The sequence below is a fragment of the Xyrauchen texanus genome, chromosome 42 (assembly GCF_025860055.1).
Source record: "Xyrauchen texanus isolate HMW12.3.18 chromosome 42, RBS_HiC_50CHRs, whole genome shotgun sequence".
Taxonomy (NCBI): Eukaryota; Metazoa; Chordata; class Actinopteri; order Cypriniformes; family Catostomidae; genus Xyrauchen; species Xyrauchen texanus.
Genome location: NC_068317.1, coordinates 5,135,005 through 5,156,849, shown reverse-complemented (window position 1 = coordinate 5,156,849; position 21,845 = coordinate 5,135,005). Strand labels below are relative to the sequence as shown.

Here is a 21,845-nt window from a genome sequence, read left to right as displayed (position 1 = left end):
GGATTTAACCTTGCGAAAACAAGAAGAGGGAGAAATGTAATTTGACACAGGGCAATCACCAATGTGCCAGGGCAGCGAGGGGGTAACATCACCATTTGCGCTGCTATCACACAAAATGGGGTCCTCCACCACCATGCAAATCTGGGACCCTATAATGCAAATCTAATTCTTGCATTTCTTGACCGATTGCATGAGATTGTCACAGCATTACACCAAGTGGACCAGATGCGGTACATTGTCGTTTGGGACAATGTCTCATTCCATCGGGCTGCTCTGGTCCAGAATTGGTTCCATGATCACCCTGATTTTGAAGTCTTATACCTTCCCCCATACTCCCCCTTCCTGAATCCTATAGAACAGTTTTTTTCAGCGTGGCGGTGGAAGGTATATGACCTGCGGCCCTATGACCGTTTGCCCCTCATTCAGGCCATGGAGCAGGCCTGTGATCTTATTGAAGCAGCTTCTGTGCAGGGGTGGATTCGTCACACAAGGCGATTCTTCCAACGGTGCCTTGCCAATGAAGACATAGCCTGTGATGTGGATGAAATCTTATGGCCTGATCCAGCCAGACGGAGAGATGAATAGTTACAGTATTCTTGTTGGTTTTACAGTTGTTTTCTGTAATTTCTGTTTACTTTACTTTTCTTCAGAGTCAAAGTGTATGTACTGTAATTCATGCAGTAATTTTTATTTGTCTACAGATTTTATGTTTCATTGATTTCATTGTAGGTTGATTACTGTAACTGACTATGGTAAGAAATATTGTAAGTATTGAAATAAATACTTGAAATATTCAGTCAGCAGCATCAGTGTTGTGCAGTGCATGGTCAGTTTATAGTAGGCCTATTTGTGTACATTCTCCTATATCTCAAACTAATCATGAAGAATGTTGTGGGTTTGTCACAATTTTTTCCAATCTAAATTATCCCTTACATAACAATGTCTGGCCAAAAATCTAGCACATGCTATTTCCTAAAATTCGTTTTTTACAAATGTGTTTTTTATTTATCACAGCAGTGTGAAACTGGCTGCAATAGTGTCTGATCATTGAGGACTGTGTTGGTTAAATAAAAACTAATAGCCTTTTCACAAATATGTGTATATGTTTTCACTGAAGTGTGTTTTTTTTGACAGAAGTATGTCATTTTGCAAACAATCTAGGAATTATGCAAATTGAGTGTGGTGTTTGGATAATTGTGCTTATATTTTGAAAAAAAGAACCCGGTTTTCAAAATTGCGTGTAAACAATTGAAAAAAACTGTAATCACACCAAAATAACACGTTAGCGCCCTAGTCTATTTGCGTTTGCATAGTTGAGTGGATGGGAGGACAGCATGGCATAAGTTACCACTGAGTGTGAGATGGAGGAGAGGCAGTGCCATTCAGACAGGAGGGGTGTTTTGTTGAGTGGGTGTGTGCTGGGGGTGGTCATAACAGCCACATATTGTGGAACATTAGATGTGTTTCACAAGTGGGGGGTGGTTTGTGTTTGTGTGTGCTGATGTGTTTGTGTAAGCTTTTTGTGCATCTTGATCTTCTAGTTCAGAAAAGGGCACTCGTCTACAGTTCCAGATCTTTGGTTCAGACTCTGAAACTTTTATTTCTTATCAACTGCTTCAGGTAGGACCCTTCTAGTTTGCTTTATATATATATGTGTGTGTGTGTGTGTGTGTGTGTGTGTGTAGCGTGTATTTATCACTTTGTGGGGACCAAATGTCCCCATAAGGATAGTAAAACCCGAAATTTTTGACCTTGTGGGGACATTTTGTCGGTCCCCATGAGGAAAACAGCTTATAAATCATACTAAATTATGTTTTTTGAAAAGGTAAAAATGCAGAAAGTTTTCTGTGAGGGTTAGGTTTAGGGGTAGGGTTAGGTTTAGGGGATAGAATATAAAGTTTGTACAGTATAAAAACCATTATGTCTATGGAAAGTCCCCATAAAACATGGAAACACAACATATGTGTGTGTGTGTGTGTGTGTGTGTGTGTGTGTGTGTGTGTGTGTGTGTGTGTGTGTGTGTGTGTGTGTGTGTGTGTGTGAGCGTGTATTTATCACTTTGTGGGGACCAAATGTCCCCATAAGGATAGTAAAACCCGAAATTTTTGACCTTGTGGGGACATTTTGTCGGTCCCCATGAGGAAAACAGCTTATAAATCATACTAAATTATGTTTTTGAAAATGTAAAAATGCAGAAAGTTTTCTGTGAGGGTTAGGTTTAGGGGTAGGGTTAGGTTTAGGGGATAGAATATAAAGTTTGTACAGTATAAAAACCATTATGTCTATGGAAAGTCCCCATAAAACATGGAAACACAACAAGTGTGTGTGTGTGTGTGTGTGTGTGTGTGTGTGTGTGTGTGTGTGTGTGTGTGTGTGTGTGTGTGTGTGTGTTTACTTGTGAATTGATATGCAACTTAAAAGAATAATGTGCTAAAAGCTCATTCCGTTTAATGAGCATGACAAGCCATAAGAGTTTGGATAAAAAAACATCATAGAATTATACACAGTTCTGATCACAGATACTTAGTATTATACTTAGAAATTTAGTAGCCATTTCTAAAATCTTGTACAATTTTTAATTAGTAGGCTAGTGTATGCTAAGACAAGCATCACTATTATTATTGCTCACACTTAGGGTAAGGAGTTTCAACGTAACTCAACTGTAAGTAATTATTCTCACACCATTTGTGACGCAGACATGAATGATATCTCAAATTGTGTGGCTTATTGGCCAGAGCTATGCTGTTACTTTCTAAATTATTGGATTTACACTGTTTGCATGGTGGAGAGATTAAAGGAGGGACCTGGGTCATATCTAGGAACCAGAATATCGTGAAGTCTTGGGGGTGGACTCTTTTGACTAGGGACCGTGAGCAACACCCAAGCAACCACCTAACAATACACTGTATTGTTGCTTAGTGGATCACAACAGTAAAGCTGGAGTTTTAAAATGTTTGTATAAGAACCAACATTAATTATAATGTGCTTGACATAAACGTTTTTCCATATCTCTCAACGTTGCACTTCCCATAACAAAGCTTATTCTGTCTGGGGTGTGTTATCAACCACCAAATCAAAACTTGAGGTGCTTGAGGATGCCTTGAACATTTATAATGGTACTTTGAAAAAGGAATGTATTTCTTTTATGTGGGATTTTAATACTGATGTTAGTAAAAGATCAGGGGAAAATATGAGATCATGTTAAACATTTAATTTAACTCAGCTCATTAAAAGTCCCACTAGGATTTGAGACAGTATCAAAAGTATCATATTTTGGTGTCTGAAAATATTTCTAAGATGAGAGAGATTGAATATGGTGTCAGCGATAATTTTATTATTTTCTGTACAAGAAATTACAGTTGTCATAAAGCGGTTAAGACAAGACGACTAAAAAATTTGAATTAATAAATAATTAAAGATCGCCTAAATAGAGTTTGATGGGAAAATATATCACAAACACCTCATCAGTTGATGATGCTGGGGTGAACTTCAAACATGTATTTCTTGCTTTAGTGAACAAAGTCGCCCCTCTTACACAACTGAGATCTAAGCAAAGATCCAGTCCTTTCATAAATCAGAAACATTAGAAGTAGAAGCAATAAAACATAGACTAAGTAGATTTTAACTACGAATTTAGTAGATTCTGATCAGTTTAAACACTCAGAAATTTAGTTCAGAACAATATCAGTGATGCAAAAAGTATATTTATTACTGAGCATCTAAAGTAAACAAGGAGGATCCAAAGTCGGATGGTGTTAAATCTAAACCGGGTTCATCAAAAACAGGCATAAATCTTGATGGAGTAAAATAATTTGATAAAAGCATAATTACTAACAAATAAAATTATTTTTTTCTCATCCATTGCTAAAACTTTTCTCATCTTTTCTCATCCATTGTTAAGCTTCCTCCAAGTACAGGAAATTGTGGGATTAATTTTGTATAGAAGTCCTATTTAATTCAATAAATGCTACCAGATTATTTTCTTTCATCAAAGTTACAGTAGAATATATTACTATGTTGTAAAAAAAAATGTCTGAGGCAACTGATCTAGGTAGCATTCCAGCTAGGTATTTATGAGATGCTGCAGACATCATTGTCCTGACTATAACATTGTGAATCTGTCAGTTGTGTACCATCTGATTTCAAAATAGCCATAATAACGCCATTATTTGCCAATGTAGCATCAAAAAAAATTTGAAAAGGTTGTGCATAAGCAGATATATGACGCGTAAGAAAATATAAAATAAGTTTGGTTTCCTTTCAAGTCAGTCACTTTGACACTGTGTCATTAGCTTATCTATGGGAGCTACTCTCAGGAATACCAATCTCTGAAACCCCATTCTATAAATGGCAATTACATGTTGGCAGGTGCTGCTTGTTACTCCGCACTTGTACGTGCTTATCACATGCATATAAGCTGGAGCACAATGCCACATAATCAGAAAATTCCTCTTCAGGGTGGCAGAAATATCTCTCAGGCTCTGGAGCCCAAATCATTGTGAATCATCATTTGGATCAGCATCCTTTGATCCTTTGCAACACCAAGCCCATGAAGCACTTCCATATTTTAAATTGATTGGATTCTGTTGGTTTCTGTTTTTCTTTCAGTGAAAAGAAACTAAAAGCTGTTTGCTTAACGACATCTTTTTAAAGACAGCATTTTGCAAATATTTCAACAAGCACATGAAAACGAGTGCTATATCCATTTGTTTGACAGCACAATCGCTGTGTTATAAGCAGTGCTCGGTGAGACTGATTGCGTTCACTTTGAATGCATGAAACTCAAGATGATTTTATCTCAGCTCACTTTCATTCTGAAAGCTAAAGCCATTTTCTTTTCTTCCACAATATTCCTTATTTGGCTCCCAAGGGTCCGCACAAGGAAGGCAAGTGAGGATGGACTAGAGAGCATGGAGAGTCTACCATCTCCCTTCTTCTCCATTTCAAGTGGCTTCGCCTGTCCAATATGGCCGTGATGATCTGTACCCCACTTGGCCCAAATTATACAATCACTTTCGGTGGAGATTATGATGAAAGGGCTGTTACTGTATATTGCTGCCAATTATTCCTTTCAGGCAAACAAGCTCTGTTTATCACCTGGATTGACTCCACGTTGACACAGCACACACTGAGTTTGATTGTGTTCATTGCGAACACATGATCATTTTGGCTTTCTTTCTTGGAAAGCTGATGCCAGTCTCCTTCCCACACTATGTATAGCAAAGATGGTGTTACAGAGCAAGGAGAATTTGACGAGTATTTTTGCTGGCTTGAGCCATGCGTCTCTTCTTCTCAAGCTTTGCCTGTTCAGTTCGCCCATGGTGATATGTGGCTCACTCCAATGCACTGCTATCATCAATTATGATCATATGTTGCAAGGGTTTTCATTAATGAGAAATTTACACACCTCTTGTGAGGCACTTACAACAATTGTTAAATGCCCTGCACCCTCAAATTGGCTTTCCAAACACCAATATCTCTGCTCAGGAAATTGGAAGGTCTTTGTGCAGCCTGGTGTCTGTTGAGTGATAACCCTGGCTAAATTTGTCAGGAATTCGCTTCTCACTTTCCCCACCTTATGAGCCAGTAAAGAGAAAGTGACATCTCCTCTGTAACATAGGAATACAGGAATACTCTGCAACACTTTTTACTGTTGTTGATGCTATGCCAGAAGACTGCCATTTGAAAACTGAGATTTAAGGCACTAATGACACACTCAGTCTATACTCAGATACTAGACAAGTTCAAGCCTCGGCTAGCCCTACCGCTGCAACAGTTCCAGCTAGTTTTGAGCCACAAGAGGTGGTAAGGTTACATATACTCCCTTTATCGCTTTAGCTGATCACTTTGGCTTCAGTCAGATGTGTTGTAGATCGGTCAAAGACTCTTGTTTAGAGATGGGACCACACCTTTCAAAGCCATTACTAATGTTACGAATGAGGCAGCGAGGAGAGAGGATCTAAATGCAGGCTTCTTTTTATTAACAAAATACAAAACAAACACAAAGGAAAAACCCTCGATGGGGAAACAAACATAAACTAAGAACTCAGGCAGGGAAACACAGATCAGGCTTGACAACATTCAACGAACGACCAGGAGTGAACAAAAAGCGGGCTTAAATAACCAGGGAGTGATGACTGAATTAGACACAGGTGAGAACAGTGAACAAAATGGCAGTGGTGATGGCAAGTGGATTCTGGGAAGTGTAGTACATTTAACAATGACAAGTGAAACCCAGGGCAGACAACAAGGGAATCGTGATATAGCCCCCCCCCCCCTCAAAGGAGCGGCTTCCAGATGCTCCTCAGAGAAAAAAAATAAATGAAAAAAAAATCGTCCATGGAGTGTGGGGGGGGGAGCAAACAGACAGACCAGAGGAGCACAAGGGGCAAACAGACAGACCAAGGGAGTACAAAGGGCAGACAGGCAGTCCAAGGAGGCACAGGGAGCAGACAGGCAGTCCAAGGAGGCACAGGGGGCAGACAGGAAGTCCAAGGGGGCACAAAGGTTAAGGACAGGTTCAGGTGGTCTGGGAGCTGGCCACCGGGCAAGGATAGGTTCAGGAGGCCTGGGAGCTGGCCACAGGGCAAGGACAGGTTTGGGGAACCTGGGAGGAGGCCACAGGACGGGAACAGGGTCAGGTGGTCTGGGAGCTGGCCACCGGGCAAGAACAGGGTCAGGAGGCCTGGGAGCTGGCCACCCGTCAGGAACAGGGTCAGGGGCCCTGGGAGGAGGCCACAGGACAGGGACTGGGTTAGGGGGCCTAGGAGGAGGCCACAGGTCAGGAGCTGGGTCAGGAGGCCTGGGAGGAGGCCCTAGAGGCGGTGACCTGGAAGGCTCGGGAGGTGGAGCCGTAGGAAGCTCGGGAGACTTGAGAGGCGGAGCCCTGGAAGGCTCGAGAGGCTTGAGAGGCGGAGCCCTGGGAGGCTCTGGAGGCGGAGCCATAGGAGGCTCTGGAGGCTCTGAGGGCGGAGCCGTAGGAGGCTCGAGAGGCAGAGCTGTAGGAGGCTCTGGAGGCTCAGAGGCCTCAGGGGATGGAGCCGTGGGAGGCTCAGGAGGTAGAACTGAGGGAGGCTCAGGAGGCAGAACTGAGGGAGGCTCAGGAGGCGAAGCCCTGGAAGGCTCTGGAGGGGGAGCCGTAGGAGGCTCGGGAGGCGGAGCTGAGGAAAGTGGCGCCGTAGGATGCTCTAGAGGCAGAGGCCTGGAGGGCTCCGGAGGAGGAGCCGTAGGAGGCTCGAGAGGCAGAGCCGAAGGAGGCTCTGGAGGCTCTGGGAGCGGAGCCGTAGAAGGCTCGGGAGACTTGAGAGGCGGAGCCCTGGAAGGCTCGAGAGGCTTGAGAGGCGGAGCCCTGGGAGGCTCGAGAGGCTTGAGAGGCAGAGCCCTGGGAGGCTTGAGAGGCTTGAGAGGCCGAGCTTTAGGAAGCCTGGGAGGCGGAGCTCTGGAAAGCTCGGGAGGCGGAGCTCTGGAAAGCTCGGGAGGCAGAGCTCTGGGGAGCTCTGGAAAGCTCGGGAAACTCGGGAGGCGGAGCTATGGAAAGCTCGGGAAACTCGGGAGGCGGAGCTCTGGAAAGCTCGGGAGGCTCGGTAGGCGGAGCTCTGGAAAGCTCGGAAGGCGAAGCTCTGGAACGCTCGGAAGGCGGAGCTCTGGAAAGCTCGGAAGGTGGAGCTCTGGAAAGCTCGGAAGGCGGAGCTCTGGAAAGCTCGGGGGGTACTGGCTCTTGGACGGTCAAGGTTACAGGTGCTTGCTCAGGGACATCGGAGGCTACAGGCGCTGGCTCACTGACATCGGAGGCTACAGGTGCTGGCTCACTCACATCGGAGGCTACAGGCGCTGGCTCACTGACTTCGGGGGCTACAGGCGCTGGTTCACTGACCTTCGGGGCTGCAGGCATTGGCTGGTTGGCCGTGGTTAGCGGAGGCTGGAGAGCAGAGGCCTTTCTCCTCCTCCTCCGGGTGGATGAAGTTAGCAGCGCTGGTTCGTTGACCACGGCAGGCGTGGGGGTTGCTCACTCACCGTGGCTGGAGAGGAAAGCCCAGAGGCGGGAGCTGGGATCTGGAGAGGTGGTTCCCCGGCAGCAAACTCCTCCAAGATGAGTCCCACGTACTCCCGCCAGGTGCAGTCTCCGGGAGTTCCCACCACCGGTGTTTGGGAACACCGAACCGGTATGCCACCTTCAGAGTGTGGTCATCCCAGCCGGTGCAACTGGCCACGTTGGTGAAAAAGTAGGAGAACTCCCGGACAGTCAAGTCCGCCTGTGTCAGCTCCATGAGGAACCCTGCTAGATCCATAGTTGGTCGTTCGTTCTGTTACGAATGAGGCAGCGAGGAGAGAGGGTCTAAATGCAGGCTTCTTTTTATTAACAAAATACAAAACAAACACAAAGGAAAAACCCTCGATGGGGAAACAAACATAAACTAAGAACTCAGGCAGGGAAACACAGATCAGGCTTGACAACATTCAGCAAACGACCAGGAGTGAACAAAAAGCAGGGCTTAAATAACCAGGGAGTGATGACTGAATTAGACACAGGTGAGAGCAATGAACAAAATGGCAGTGGTGATGGCAGGTGGATTCTGGGAAGTGTAGTACATTTAACAATGACAAGTGAAACCCAGGGCAGACAACAAGGGAATCGTGATAACTAAGCCCAAAGAAGGTTATATGCCCAAAATTGTGGTCACCCCCTTTAGGGCTCAACTGTTCCCTATCAAAAGATACACTTTGATGCTGCACTGATTTAGCGCTTTAGGAACGTCTTTAGGAGTGACCAGCTGTGAATATGTGTGCTACACATCAATGAAATTGAATAGGATTTATAGCCGTATGGATCTGGCCAAGGAGTGAGAGATGGGTCCGTCCCTATCGCTCGCTCTCTCCCCAGATCCAACTGGTCCTTCTTGTGATCTAGAAGTGCGCTCCATCGCCTCTTCGGTTTATGAGGGGGACGCTGAATCTCTTCAGTCTGCGGACTTCAAGCTACCCACCTCTGAGCGTTCATCGCACGATAATAAAGTGGCTGAGGAATTGCTCGAGGTGGTTACTCGGGCGGTGGCCAGACTACAGTTAGACTGGCCACGCGAACAAGAGACCCCAAAACGCTCCAAGATGGAAGACAGATTTCTGTCTGGTGGCCAAGGGAATGGAACACAACATCAGACACTTCCTTTCTTTGATGACCTCATACCTCATTTGAAACCTTATACTTCCTGTGTCTTCGTGCCTTCGATGTCGACATATTCGACTATCGTGGTTGCTGAGGCACTGGGGTATTCCATGATGCAACAGGTAGAAGAGACACTTGCGGGTTATCTCTTGCCTAGCTCGGCATCATCTCTAAAGAGACCCACTCTCCCCACAAAGCCATCCAGGACCACCTCTACACTTGTGGGGAAAGCTTATCAGGCAGCAGGTCAGGCTGGTGCTACCCTGCACACTATGGCATTGTTGCAGGCATACCAGGTTTCCAGCGAAATGTTGGGTGTTCCGTTGCTTCCTGCCATAGTCCAGGACACGGAACACTTGACATCCCCTCAACAGGAAGTGTCAAAATTTATACCAATCTCAGAGAACCTTGCAGGGTGGAAGCTACTGCCGTGTGTTTCTATGTGGGTCCTAAGAAAAGTAGAAAAATGCTACAGAATTAGTTTGCCATCCTCCGCGTTTCAACGGCGTGGTTCCCACTACCGTGAAACTGGAACAAGCATATCTACTGAGTAAAGAACTGCAAAATCTCTTGGTCAAAAGGACCATAGAACATGTTCTCCTTCCAGAGAGAGAGTCAGGTTACTACAGCAGATACTTCCTGGTTCCCAAGAAGGATGGGGGGTTGCGTCCGATTTTAGACCTTCGAGGCTTGAATCGCTCAGTCAGGGCATTCAAGTTCAAGATGCTAACAGTCAAGACGGTCGTGTCTCAAATCCAACATCACGATTGGTTGGTCACAATCGATCTCATGGATGCATACTTTCATATACAAATTCTGCCAGGACACAGGAAGTTCCTGAGGTTCGCTTTCGGGGGAGACGCTTTCCAATATTACGTTCTTCCATTAGGCCTAGCCTTATCACCCCGCACATTCACAAAGTGCATGGATGCAGCGGATGCGACTCTGGAGCGACTGGCTGATACTAGCACAATCACAAGAACTGGCATTACAGCACAGGGATATCGTCGTAGCTCATCAGGTTTCTCTGGGTTTGAGACTCAATATCAAGAAAAACTCTAACAGGCTGGGGAGTGGTCTTAATTGGTCGTCCAGCTCCAGGGGAATGGGAGGGTCATCAGCTCAATTGGCACATCAACTATCTCAAGTTGATGGCTGTATTTCTGGCCTTGAAAACTTCCTCCAGTATCTGAGAGGCTGCAATGTCCTGGTGCGGGTGGACAGCACAGCAGTATTCTCTTACATAAACCATCAAGGAGGTCTAAGTTCAGGCCAGCTGAACAGACTGGCATGGCAGATTCTCCTTTGGGCCCAGGGCAAGCTCCTGTCAATCAGAGCAATTTATATCCCTGGATGCCTGAATGTGGGAGCAGAATTACTGTCCTGATGGAAAATACAGACGGGGGAGTGGAAACTCCACCCCGAGGTAGTGAAACAAATCTGGTTGAGATTTTTCAGAGCAGAAGTGGACCTCTTCGCCTCCCAACAGACAGCGCAATGTCCCCTCTACTTCTCTCTGAGTCACCCAGCCCCCTCGGTCTGGAAACAATGGCGCATACATGGCCCAGAATGCACCTGTATGCGTTTCCTCCAGTTTATCTACTCTCGGGAGTCTTGGCCAGAGTTCGCCAGCAAGGGTCCCGCCTCTTACTGATAGAGCCGCGTTGGCCGAACAGGGTATGGTTCTCGCAGATAATGTCTCTCCTCGATGGCTCTCCTTGTGCGATTCCGGACAGGAGGGACCTTCTGTCTCAGGCACGGGGGACGATATTTCATCCCTGGCCCGTGCTGTGGATGTTTGGCCCTGAAGGGTACCAACTGAGGGACACTGGGCTTTCACTTGAAGTCATCGAGACCATTCTGAGCACTAGGGCTTCCTCTACTAGAAGAAGTTATGCCAATAAATGGGGTGTCTTTGAGAGATGGTGCAGTGCACATAATGCAGATCCAGTTAACTGCCAGATTGCTTCAGTTCTGGACTTTCTGCAGCAAAAAATGGCAGTTAATCCCGCCACTCTCAGGGTTTATGTGGCCACTCTATCGACTTACCATGCCTTGATTGACGGGATGCCATTGGGGAAACCTCCTCTGCTCGCTCGCTTCGTTCGTGGAGCCATGCGATTATGACCTCCTGCAAGGACCAGTATCCCTTCATGGGACTTAGCAATAGTCCTTAGGGTCTGGTTGAGACCCCCTTTGAATCTCTAGAGTTAGCGTCTGATAAACTTCTGACTCTCAAGATGGTTTTTCTTATGGCGATTACTTCTCTAAAAAGAATTTGGGATTTGCAGGCTCTGTCTGTCTTGCCATCCTGCTTGGATTTTGCCCAAGGAATGGCTATCAGGAAAGACTTCACGGAATGTGTCCAGTCCGTGCCCTTCAGGCTTACGTCCACCACACTAGCCAGTAGCGTACGTCAGGGCAACTATTCATTTGCCATGGGGGCCGTAACAAGGGGGCGCCCGCCACCAAGCAGACAGTGTCGCATTGGGTGAGGGATGCTATTGCCCTGGCCTACTAGGCATGCGGTCAAGCTTCGCCAGTAGGGATCAAGGCTCACTCTACCAGAGGGGTCGCCTCCTATAAAGCTTTGGCTAGAGGTGCCCCTCTGCAGCATGTTTGTAATGTGGCAGGCTGGTCTTCTCCACACACATTCATAAGATGTTATAGTTTGGATGTTTATGTCCTTGAGTTAACATCACTAGCTCATGTCTGAGACCTCTAGCGACACTTTGACCATGTTTTCATGCATTTAATAAAATTACTTATTCCAGGGTTTTCAGGAAGCTATTGTCGAATGCAGCCGTTTAAGGAATAAAAGGCTTTAAAGAGAAAGCGCTTTATCACACATAGTTTCTGTCGGATAACACAGCTTTAAAGTTAATGCATAAGTGGCATTTATTTGTTTTTGCATATGTGCGCATGTGCTTATGTGCTAAAGTGCTTCAGGAAAACCATCTTGCAGCGTATGGATCTGTCGCATTACACAGTGTATGCAGCTTTTTCAGGAGCTTTCTCACATTAAACGTAAACGTATATTTTCTGGTGTATGTATAAATGAGCTATTATAATTTCATACTTGAGGAAGTTATTACTCCTCCCCCTGTATTATGTCATTTATGTTGAACCAACATGGTTTGAACGATGGATGTTCAACATAGTTACCACAGTTTTGGGAAAAAGTTGTGTAAAGCTAGTTAATTGCTCCAGCAATGCATCGTTCTATGGTGGTTAAGCAGTGAGTTAGGTCGTTGTTGGGAAACGCACCCCAGATTAGCTGGTTGGTTTGGTTCATGGCTTACAGCTCTTTTATAAAAGATTTGATGAAATTCATATGGAAAAAAAGACTATGAAATATAAATTACCTTTGTGTCAAACACTTTATTGTTGGCACAAGTTTGCCATATAAGTGTTTGCCAGTAATGGGAAATTGTCCATTGTTACCAAAGGTTTGCTGCAGGTTCACCATTACCTGTGCAGAGCTGTAAACGTCTAGCAATGATTTGCACAAATCTAAAAGTTAATTTGCATATGAAAGTAATGAATGGCAAGCATGTTTTGCAGCATGTTTGCCAGATATTTGTGATGAGAGATATCACCAGGCAATAAATAATTAAATACTTTTATGAACTAAAATAACTAACATAAATAATTGTTTACATATTTTTATTAGATTGTAGATCTGAGTACCAAATTATGTATGGCCATACCGCTTCTGTGGCCTATCCACACACAGACACAAACACAAACACAGATTGTCATATCTGGTTAAAAAGGGATATAAAACTAACATTGATTCAGCACAAGTAAGATTAATCATTTAGTGCACTACAGAATGACTAATATTAGTCAGCCACATCTCCCATGGTGGCAGCTTGCATCAATCTGATGAGAACGCAACATGGCAACAGAAGCTAAATTGATGAGTTGAGCTTATGTTTGTGCTCAGCTAAACAAAATGTCCGAAAGATGTCTGTGTCATTGCATCTGCTGTTATTCCAAACAGCCATTTGCTTTAAAAGCCCAGTTAACATCAAACTGTATCTGCTGTCCCAATGGGAGGATATAGAAGATAATTGTATTTTTAGTGGCCACAGTTGTGCTGATGATGTGGATTTCAGACAGCACCTCTCGGAAGTGAGAGATGAGTAGACTAAATGAATCATTAACTAGATTTTTAGTGGCCAATCTTACTCTTAGCCAGATGGTGGTGCTCATCATACACTTCTGTTCAACAGACTTCCTGTTAGATACTTGTTTTGCTTAGGCAAGTAGCAAGCGAGTGAGTGTACCTCATAAAAATATTGAAAGAAAAAATAAAGAAATTATTTTGCATAAAGAAAATTAAAACATTTTAAGACTTATATACTGTGTATATATATATATATATATATATATATATATATATATATATATATATATTTTAGGGCTGTCAAGCGATTACAATGTTTAATCGAATTAATTACATAATGTCCCGATTAATGAATTGCGATTAATCGCATTTAATCGCATATACAAATATTTGCTGAGAAAGCCCCTCATATAACAATAATTCAATATATAATGATGAAATAATTATACATAGTTATCGTTAAATATTAAAAAATTATATATATATATATAAGACATGCTTGTGTAGCGTCTCGGGTGCGTTGCGTCATAAACATGAATTTTTTAGGTCACTGTGTCAAGTTAAATATAGTTCAATACTTAGAACACATCTTGAAATCCCTTAGTTCGAATTTGCACTCCATCATGTGTTTTGAACGCAAGAACGTAACTCATGTTTGTGTTGTTCTGTGCTGAAAGGTTGTTTTCTTCACTGTATAAACAGCGAGTTGCCCATACAGATGAAGTTTCAATTACTGTCCACTGGTGCATATGTGTTAGGAGTTACGGTACTGTCTTTAGTTTTGAAATTACATATGTTAGCCAGCAGGTGGTGGCAAAAGATATTTTTTGTGTGTAATATGAGCCAGTTATTGACCTAAAGTGAATCTGTTAGTCATTGTTTACATAGAACAGCGCTCTGTGAGTTTCCATATTGGATACATACTGTTTAAAATGGTGGAGGACATAGCTGTTTCTATAGTGAATGACATTTGCACACCGGCTACCCCGAAATAGAGAGGAATACCCCGCTTTTACATCTATATTCCCCTGAGAAAGCTCAAAAAGCTGTAAGCATCTCTGATTGGGTGTGGCAACAGCTGATGCTCCATCTCTCTCTCTATCTCTCTCTCTCTCTCTCTCTCTCTCTCTCACTCTCTCTCACACAAACACACATACACACACACGCACACTCAGACAAACACACACATCCATCCGTCTATCCTTGTTTATCCATTGACTTGTTAGAAACAGCACAAGCCGTGATACTATTTCTGAAATGAACATTTTGAATTACTAATGAAGGTTTGGATGCATCATTTGTTTTTAACCAGCAACAGTAGATTCTGATTTGTCACGTAAGAAAGTAGTTCCATGCACAAATGCGTTTTTATGACCATACTCAGTTTTTCCTAATTTTTAAAAATGTACTTGTTCATTGAACTGTTGTATATAAGCAATATCACACTTGCAATCGTGCTATATGGCCCTACATCTGAACTGCTGTAATTACCTATGGCACGCGGCCTGCGGCCGAATCACAGCAGTGCTGTTGTAGAGCCATATGGCACTTTTGCTCATGTGATATTGCTTATAAATATATATATATATATATATATATATATATATATATATATATATATATATGATTGTTATTATTATTATTATTATTATGTATTTATTTATTTAAAAAAATATATAGATAATACATTTTTTTATTGTGACATGATTATCATTTAGTATCTTCAAATTCTCATTACCATACTCATTCATGGAGACATTTGACTTTTGAGTTTATTAGTAATTCCCAGATGTGTATGACTTTCTATCTTCTGCAGAACACAAATTTAGTTTTTAATGAGCATAATTGTGGGTTCACATACAACGTGAAGCGAGCGGCGCAAATGAAGTGAATGGCTTGATTCACTTTGTTCGCGAAAAATCCACATGACGTGATAATGCAAAACAACCTATCAGTTGTCCTGATGTCACTGACATACTGAATAATAGCAGAAGACATCTGGAAAAATGTATGAAAAATTTGTGATAGCAGTGTGTGGGCACCCAGAATTGTATGACACAATGTCATACATGTACAGAGACCGGACAAAAAAGACATCGCTTGGAGAAAAGTGAGCGAGGAAGTTGGAATACCTGATAAGTTCTGAAAATTTGCACGTCTACTTGATTCCGGCTATTGGTTGTACTTTACTGTGAACCAAGTCGTAAAAGCCCATCCTCCTGTCCTTTTCCGGAAGAGAAGAGGAAATACAAACACACATTTATAATCCAACGGTCAAAATCTCACAAGCAATGCGAGGCAATTCTTCGTGTTGTATGTGAACGCACCATAATTCAGCTCTGTAGGCCCTTACGCTCTCCAGTTTGTTGGACATAATTTGCATGCCCCTCCCCCTCCCGCAAACCCTCCGCCTTCATGTGTCCAACTGCACCACACAAGCGTCTCAAGCCTGCATGTGGTGACGAGACTTCAGAACCTTCTCCTCAGTCACCTACCCACCCCAGGTACGCGGAGCAAGGTAAGTGCTTCGAGCCTCCCCTCAGCACAACCACCTCAGGACGAAGCAACGCTCCCCGACATGACGTCGCCTGCTCCCCCCGCCGTGAGGCCCCACCTCGTCACACGTGATCGTCCCCTCAGTGCCCCTCGCCTGGAGCTTGGATTCATGACTTATGCTTTCCAACCCGTCGCAGTGGCTGGTCAGGACCATCCGACTCGGCTATTCAGTTCTCCAGGCACCCGCCCTGTTTTAACGGCGTCCGCTTTACCTCGGTGCTGGGCGAAAACATCTCAACCCTGCGTTCGGAGATCTCAACCCTTCTGCGCAAGGACACGATAGAGCCTGTCACTCCAGCCAAGATGGAATGGGAAGGGATTCTACAGCCCTTACTTCATTGTACCCAAGAAAGGTGGTGGGTTGCAGCCAATCTTTGACCTGCAAGTTCTGATCCAGGCCTTACACAGAATCCCCTTCAAGATCCAGAAACTTATTCTGACATGCGTACGGCATCAAGATTGGTTTGTGGCGGTAGACCTGAAGGATGCATATTTTCATGTCTCAATATTATTACCCCATCACAGACCCTTTCTCTGATTTGCTTTCGACGGCCAAGCGTATCAGTACAAGGTCCTCCCCTTCGGTCTGTACCTGTCCCCTTGTGTCTTCATGAAAGTTGCAGAGGCAGCTCTTGCCTTGTTAAGGGAAGTGGGCTTTCGCATACTCAACTACCTCGACGACTGGCTAATCTTAGCACACTATCGACATTTGCTCTGTGCACACAGGGACCTGGTGCTCACGCACCTCAGCCGTTTAGGGCTTTGGGTCAACTGGGAAAAGAGCAAGCTCTCCCTGATTCAGAGCATCTCTTTTCTCGGCATGGAGTTAGACTCAGTCTCAATGACAGTGTGCCTCACAAGCGAGCGTGCACATTCGGTGCTGAACTGCCTGTGTACGTTCAGACCGGGCAAAGCGTTTCCACTGAAACAATTTCAAAAGCTCCTGGGGCATATGGCATCCTCAGCAATGGTTGCACCGCTCGGGTTGATGCATATGAGACCGCTTCAGACTCGAGTCCCGAGATGGGCATGGCGCCACGGCACATACTGTGTGAACTTCATCCCTTCCTGCTGTAACTTATTCAGCCCCCTACAGCAGGTGTTCAGACACGTCGTAGTTACTACGGACACCTCCCAGTTGGGCTGGGGCGCCGTGCGCAATGGGCATGCAGCCACTGGCTCCTGGATGGGGCCCTGGCTGGGTTGGCACATCAACTGCCTAGAGTTGCTGGCTGTATTTCTTGCCCTGCGCAGATTTCTGCCATTGATACGCGGCAACACAGCAACAGTAGCGTATATAAATTGCCAGGGAGGCTTTCACTCTCGTCGCATGTCACAACTCGCCCGCCAATTCCTTATTTGGTGTCAGCAGCAGCTGAGGTCGCTGCACCTTACTCATATCCCGGGCAACCTAAACACCACAGCGGACGCGCTGTCATGACAGGTAACGCTCAGTGGAGGATGGAGACTCCACCCTCAGGTGGTCCAGCTGATTTTCGGCACAGCACAGGTAGATCTGTTTTCCTCCTAAGATTCCACCCACTGCCCACTCTTGGCACTCTCTGACAGAAGCCCCCCTTAGCACAGATGCGCTGGAACACAGCTGGCCCCGGGGGCTGTGCAAGTACGCATATCTTCCAGTGAGCCTTCTTGCACAAGTCCTGTGCAAAGTCAGGGAGGACAAGGAACAAGTCATTCTCGTGGCCCCCTAATGGCCCACTCGGTCTTGGTTCTCGGATCTCACGCTCCTCACGACAGCACCTCCCTGGCAAATTCCCCTGAGGAAGGACCTTCTTTCTCAGGGACGGCAACCTCCACATCTGGCACTTGGACAGGATGTGGAAGATCTAAACAGTCTACCACCAGCTGTTGTAGACACGATCACTCAAGCCAGAGCTTCCTCTACCAGGCAGCTTTATGCCCTGTAGTGGCACTTGTTCACAAATTGGTGTTCTTCTCGATCTGAAGACCCACAGAGGTGTGCAGTCAGGTCAGTGCTCTCTTTCCTGCAGGAGATGCTGGAGAGGCGGCTGTCCCCCTCCACCTTGAAAGTTTATGTATCCACCATAGCGGCTCACCACAATGCAGTGGACGGTAAGTCATTTGGGAAACACAACCTGATCATCAGGTTCCTTAGAGGCACCAGGCTGAACCCTCCTAGGTCATATCTGTTCACCTCAGGGGATCACTCTGTTGTCCTCTCAGGCCTCAGGGAGCCCCGATTGAACCGCTAGAATCAGTCGAACTAGGCCCTCCCCTTGAAGACAGCCATCCTGATGGCACTCACTTCCATCAAGAGGGTTGGGGACCTGCAAGCGTTCTCTGTCAGCGACACTTGCCTGGAGTTCAGTCCAGCAGACTCTCACATCATCCTGAGACCCCAACCGGGATACGTGCCCAAGTTTCCTACGACCCCTTTCAGGGATCAGGTAGTGAACCCGCAAACACTGCCCTGGGAGGAGGCAGACACAGCATTAGCGTTGCTGTGTCCGGTGCATGCTTTGCACACCTTTTTAGATCGAACGCAGAGCTTTAGACACTCTGTGCAGCTCTTTTTCTGCTTTGGTGGACAGTGGAAAGGGAACGCTGTCTCCAAACAGAGGCTTGCCCACTGGATCGTTTATGCCATTACTTTGGCCTAACAGACCCAGGCCATGCCCACCCTCTTGTGTGTTCGAGCACACTCTACAAGGAGTGTGGCATCCTCGTGGGTAATGGCTAATGGCACCTCTCTAGCAGACATTTGCAGAGCGGTGGGCTGGGCAACACCCAATACCTTGGCCGGTTGAGCCGGTCTCATCCCGTGTTTTGACAGCTCCGAACACGTAGAATTCGGCAATACGGTGCAGCTGGCCAGGAGTATCGCTTGCTTATAGTGCCTTTCCCTTCCCCTGAGGTGAAGATGTGCACCCTTCTCCCCCAGTCAAGTCCACAAATCACAGACCCTGGGTGTCCTTCCTTCCTAGTCCTCTGGCTCTGAATTCAGTGGAGAAAGTTTGCAGCCAGACCCGTCGCAGGCACCAACTATTCTGTACTGGAACAGGTGCTCCACAGGTTCTGATTATTCCAGTAATCTCCCTCTGCCCCCCGGTCACTGTGTTTGTAGAGTTCCTCACCATTGAGGCAGGACCTACCACCGCGCCACTTCCATATATGGCCGGTAAGCCCATGTGACGTATTTGCCGCATGTTAACCTCCCCTGCTGGACGGATGTGGTCTCCGCGGGGTCTTTTCCCCCTGAAAGAATATGATTGGAAAAGAATGCCTTCCCCAATGCGTGTTATTGCGTTAGATGGCCCCAGCCGCATCTAACACTCTATGGAGAGAAAACATAGAGAGAGAAAAGGCCGTGGCTGGCGCAGCCTGTTCCGATGCTAGTTACGTTGCTTCCCTCCCTCAGGGATGTGAGGAACTATATGACGTCTTTTGGGGCATTGGGGAATGTTAAGTGCAGTCTGATGCACCTGCTATTTTTCACATGCAGCAGCTTGCTTGCACATGCATCAGCAGTCCACGTAACACGGTTCAGTGTTGTGGCATTTTAGATAGGGACACCTATTGTCACTACATCGACACAGTCTAGAATGAGTGACAGAAGGAGAACATCTCGGTTACTGTCGTAACCTCCGTTCCCTGATGGAGGGAATGAGACTTTGTGTCCTTCTTGCCACAACACTGTACTAAGCCGCTGAAATGGCCGGGAACTTACTCTCGGCTCCTCAGCTCAAAACCTGCCTGAACAGACGCTAACTTCCCTCCTTTTATACTCATATGTCCGGGAGGGGCATGTAAATTCTCTTCGCCAATTTTCATTGGCCTTTTCTCATAGATAGAGGTAACCAAGGCTCTCAAGAGATCCCTAGTGTCACTACATCGACACAACTTCTCATTACCTCCATCAGGGAACAGAGGTCACGACATTAACTGAGACGATTGCTCACGTCATAACCCCTTTAACGGTGATTCACATTAGTGTAATATAGTATTTTAATAAATAATATTGAAATAAATACATTTTACTTTAATACAGAAGAGAATATTCTTATTTTAACATTTTATACATTTTATTTTATTTATTAATTATTAAAATGGTTAAAAAATTATTTATGAATACTTTACTATTTAAATAATATACAATAGTTTAATATGTTCTTATTTAATCAGAATTATTAAATATAATAAACAAATATTATATGTATAATATAATAATATAAAATAATAATTTTAATAAATATCAATTATATTTTATAATATTGCAGCAAGCAGCAATTAACGGGGTTCAAGCCTTTAAGGTAATTTAAGTAAATATGTAACAGATATTAAGTATTAATTAGTTTGCAACTAAAACAATGATAAAGTGCCTTAATTTTTCATGTTGTTGGTGTGCCACAAGATGTCAGCACTGGTGAGAGCTCGGATTAAGTTCCAATGGGACATCAGGACCTGGGGTGTTTTAGCCTTCACTGAAACCTGGCTGGTTGCTATTGTTCCAGATAATGGAGTTACTCTGCCTGATTTCACCATTCACTGACAGGACAGAACAACAAACTCAGATAAGCACAGAGGCAGTGGGGTTTGTGTTGTGGTGAACTCTCATTTGGGAATAGATGTTTCATTTTTTGCTAAACACTGCTCTCCTGATGTCAAATTCATTACAGTTAAATTACAACCTTTTTTCCTCCCCTACAAATTCAGTTCGGTCATTCTAACAGTGACATACATCCCACCTCAGACAGACAAAGGTTGTTGGACATTTTGTATGAGACTATTAATGGTCTAGAGTACTCGCATCCAGACCCTGTTTTTATTGTTGTTGGGGATTTCAACAGGGCAAATCTGAGAAAGGTTCTAGCTAAATACATCCAGCACATTATTTTTCACACTTGAGCTGAGCAGACATTGGATCACTGCTACACTGCACTCATGGGCAGCTACAAACCCCTCCCCTACCCTGCCTTCAGAAAAGCTGATCACACCTCCATCCTTCTTTTTTCAAACAGAAAAAAAATAAAACCTTATCAAGACAATCTATCCCCGGAATGAGGAGGCTATCTTCACTCTTCAGGACGGTTTCCAATCCACAGATTGGCAGATTTTCAAGCATGAGGCAGATACAGACATTAATGAATACACAAACTCTGTCACAGATTACATCACTATGTGCACTGAAAACATGGTTCCAGAAATGTATTAAATCTGTATCAAATCCTTCCTGAACCAGAAACCCTGGGTCAATGCTGAGGTCAGGGCCAAACTTAGAGCTTGAACTTCAGCCTACAACTCTGGGGACCTGTCGGCATACTGGAAAGTCTGGTATGACATTCAGAGGGCCATCAGAACTGCAAAGAGAGTCTACAGACATCAGGTTGAGTCGAGTATCAAGGATCATGTGCATGTTGAATGGTTTGTGCTCTATCACAGACTACAAAGGTGGGAAAATCTGTGATGGGGACTATTTACCTCACTACCTGATGAGCTGAACACATTCTATGCTCATTTTGAGGCAAGCAACACCTTCCCTGCAGTGAAACTACCGGTGGACTTCAACAGGTGTGCACTAACCACCTCTGTGCTTGTTGTGATCAGATCATTCACGACGGTCAACCCACGCAAGGCGCCAGGTCCTGATGGCATCCATGGCTGTGTCCTCAAAGCATGTGCCAACCAGGTAGCAGAGGTTTTCACAGATATCTTTAATCTCTCTCTAAGACTGTCTGTGATTCTCATAAGCTGCTAAAACTTGATTGGTCGATGGCGGCCATGTTTTGCAAGATTTGTGACTGTCCTCATAGAACTTGATGGCAACTTGGACAAAGACACTGCATGAAAAAATCTTTGGGAAAAGTCGATCGGACCAACGGTTGCATATTTAGAGCCATTTTTTACTATTATAGCACTAGCAAGATGCAAAGGTACGCACATTTTGGTGTGTGTCCTTAGAATGACCCCATACATATGTGTACCAAATTTGGTTATAAAATCTCATTCCGTTCA

General features: G+C 44.8%; 1 protein-coding gene across 1 annotated transcript in view; it reads left to right on the top strand.

The window, feature by feature from the left end:
* Positions 1-1,483: 1,483 nt before the first annotated feature.
* The window catches only part of LOC127635100 (type-1 angiotensin II receptor A-like), a 31,379-nt gene continuing 11,017 nt past the window's right edge, over positions 1,484-21,845 (top strand). The window contains exon 1 of the mRNA XM_052114888.1: positions 1,484-1,620. The gene's annotated coding sequence lies outside the window, so the exon portion shown is untranslated. The remainder of the gene's footprint in view (positions 1,621-21,845) is intronic.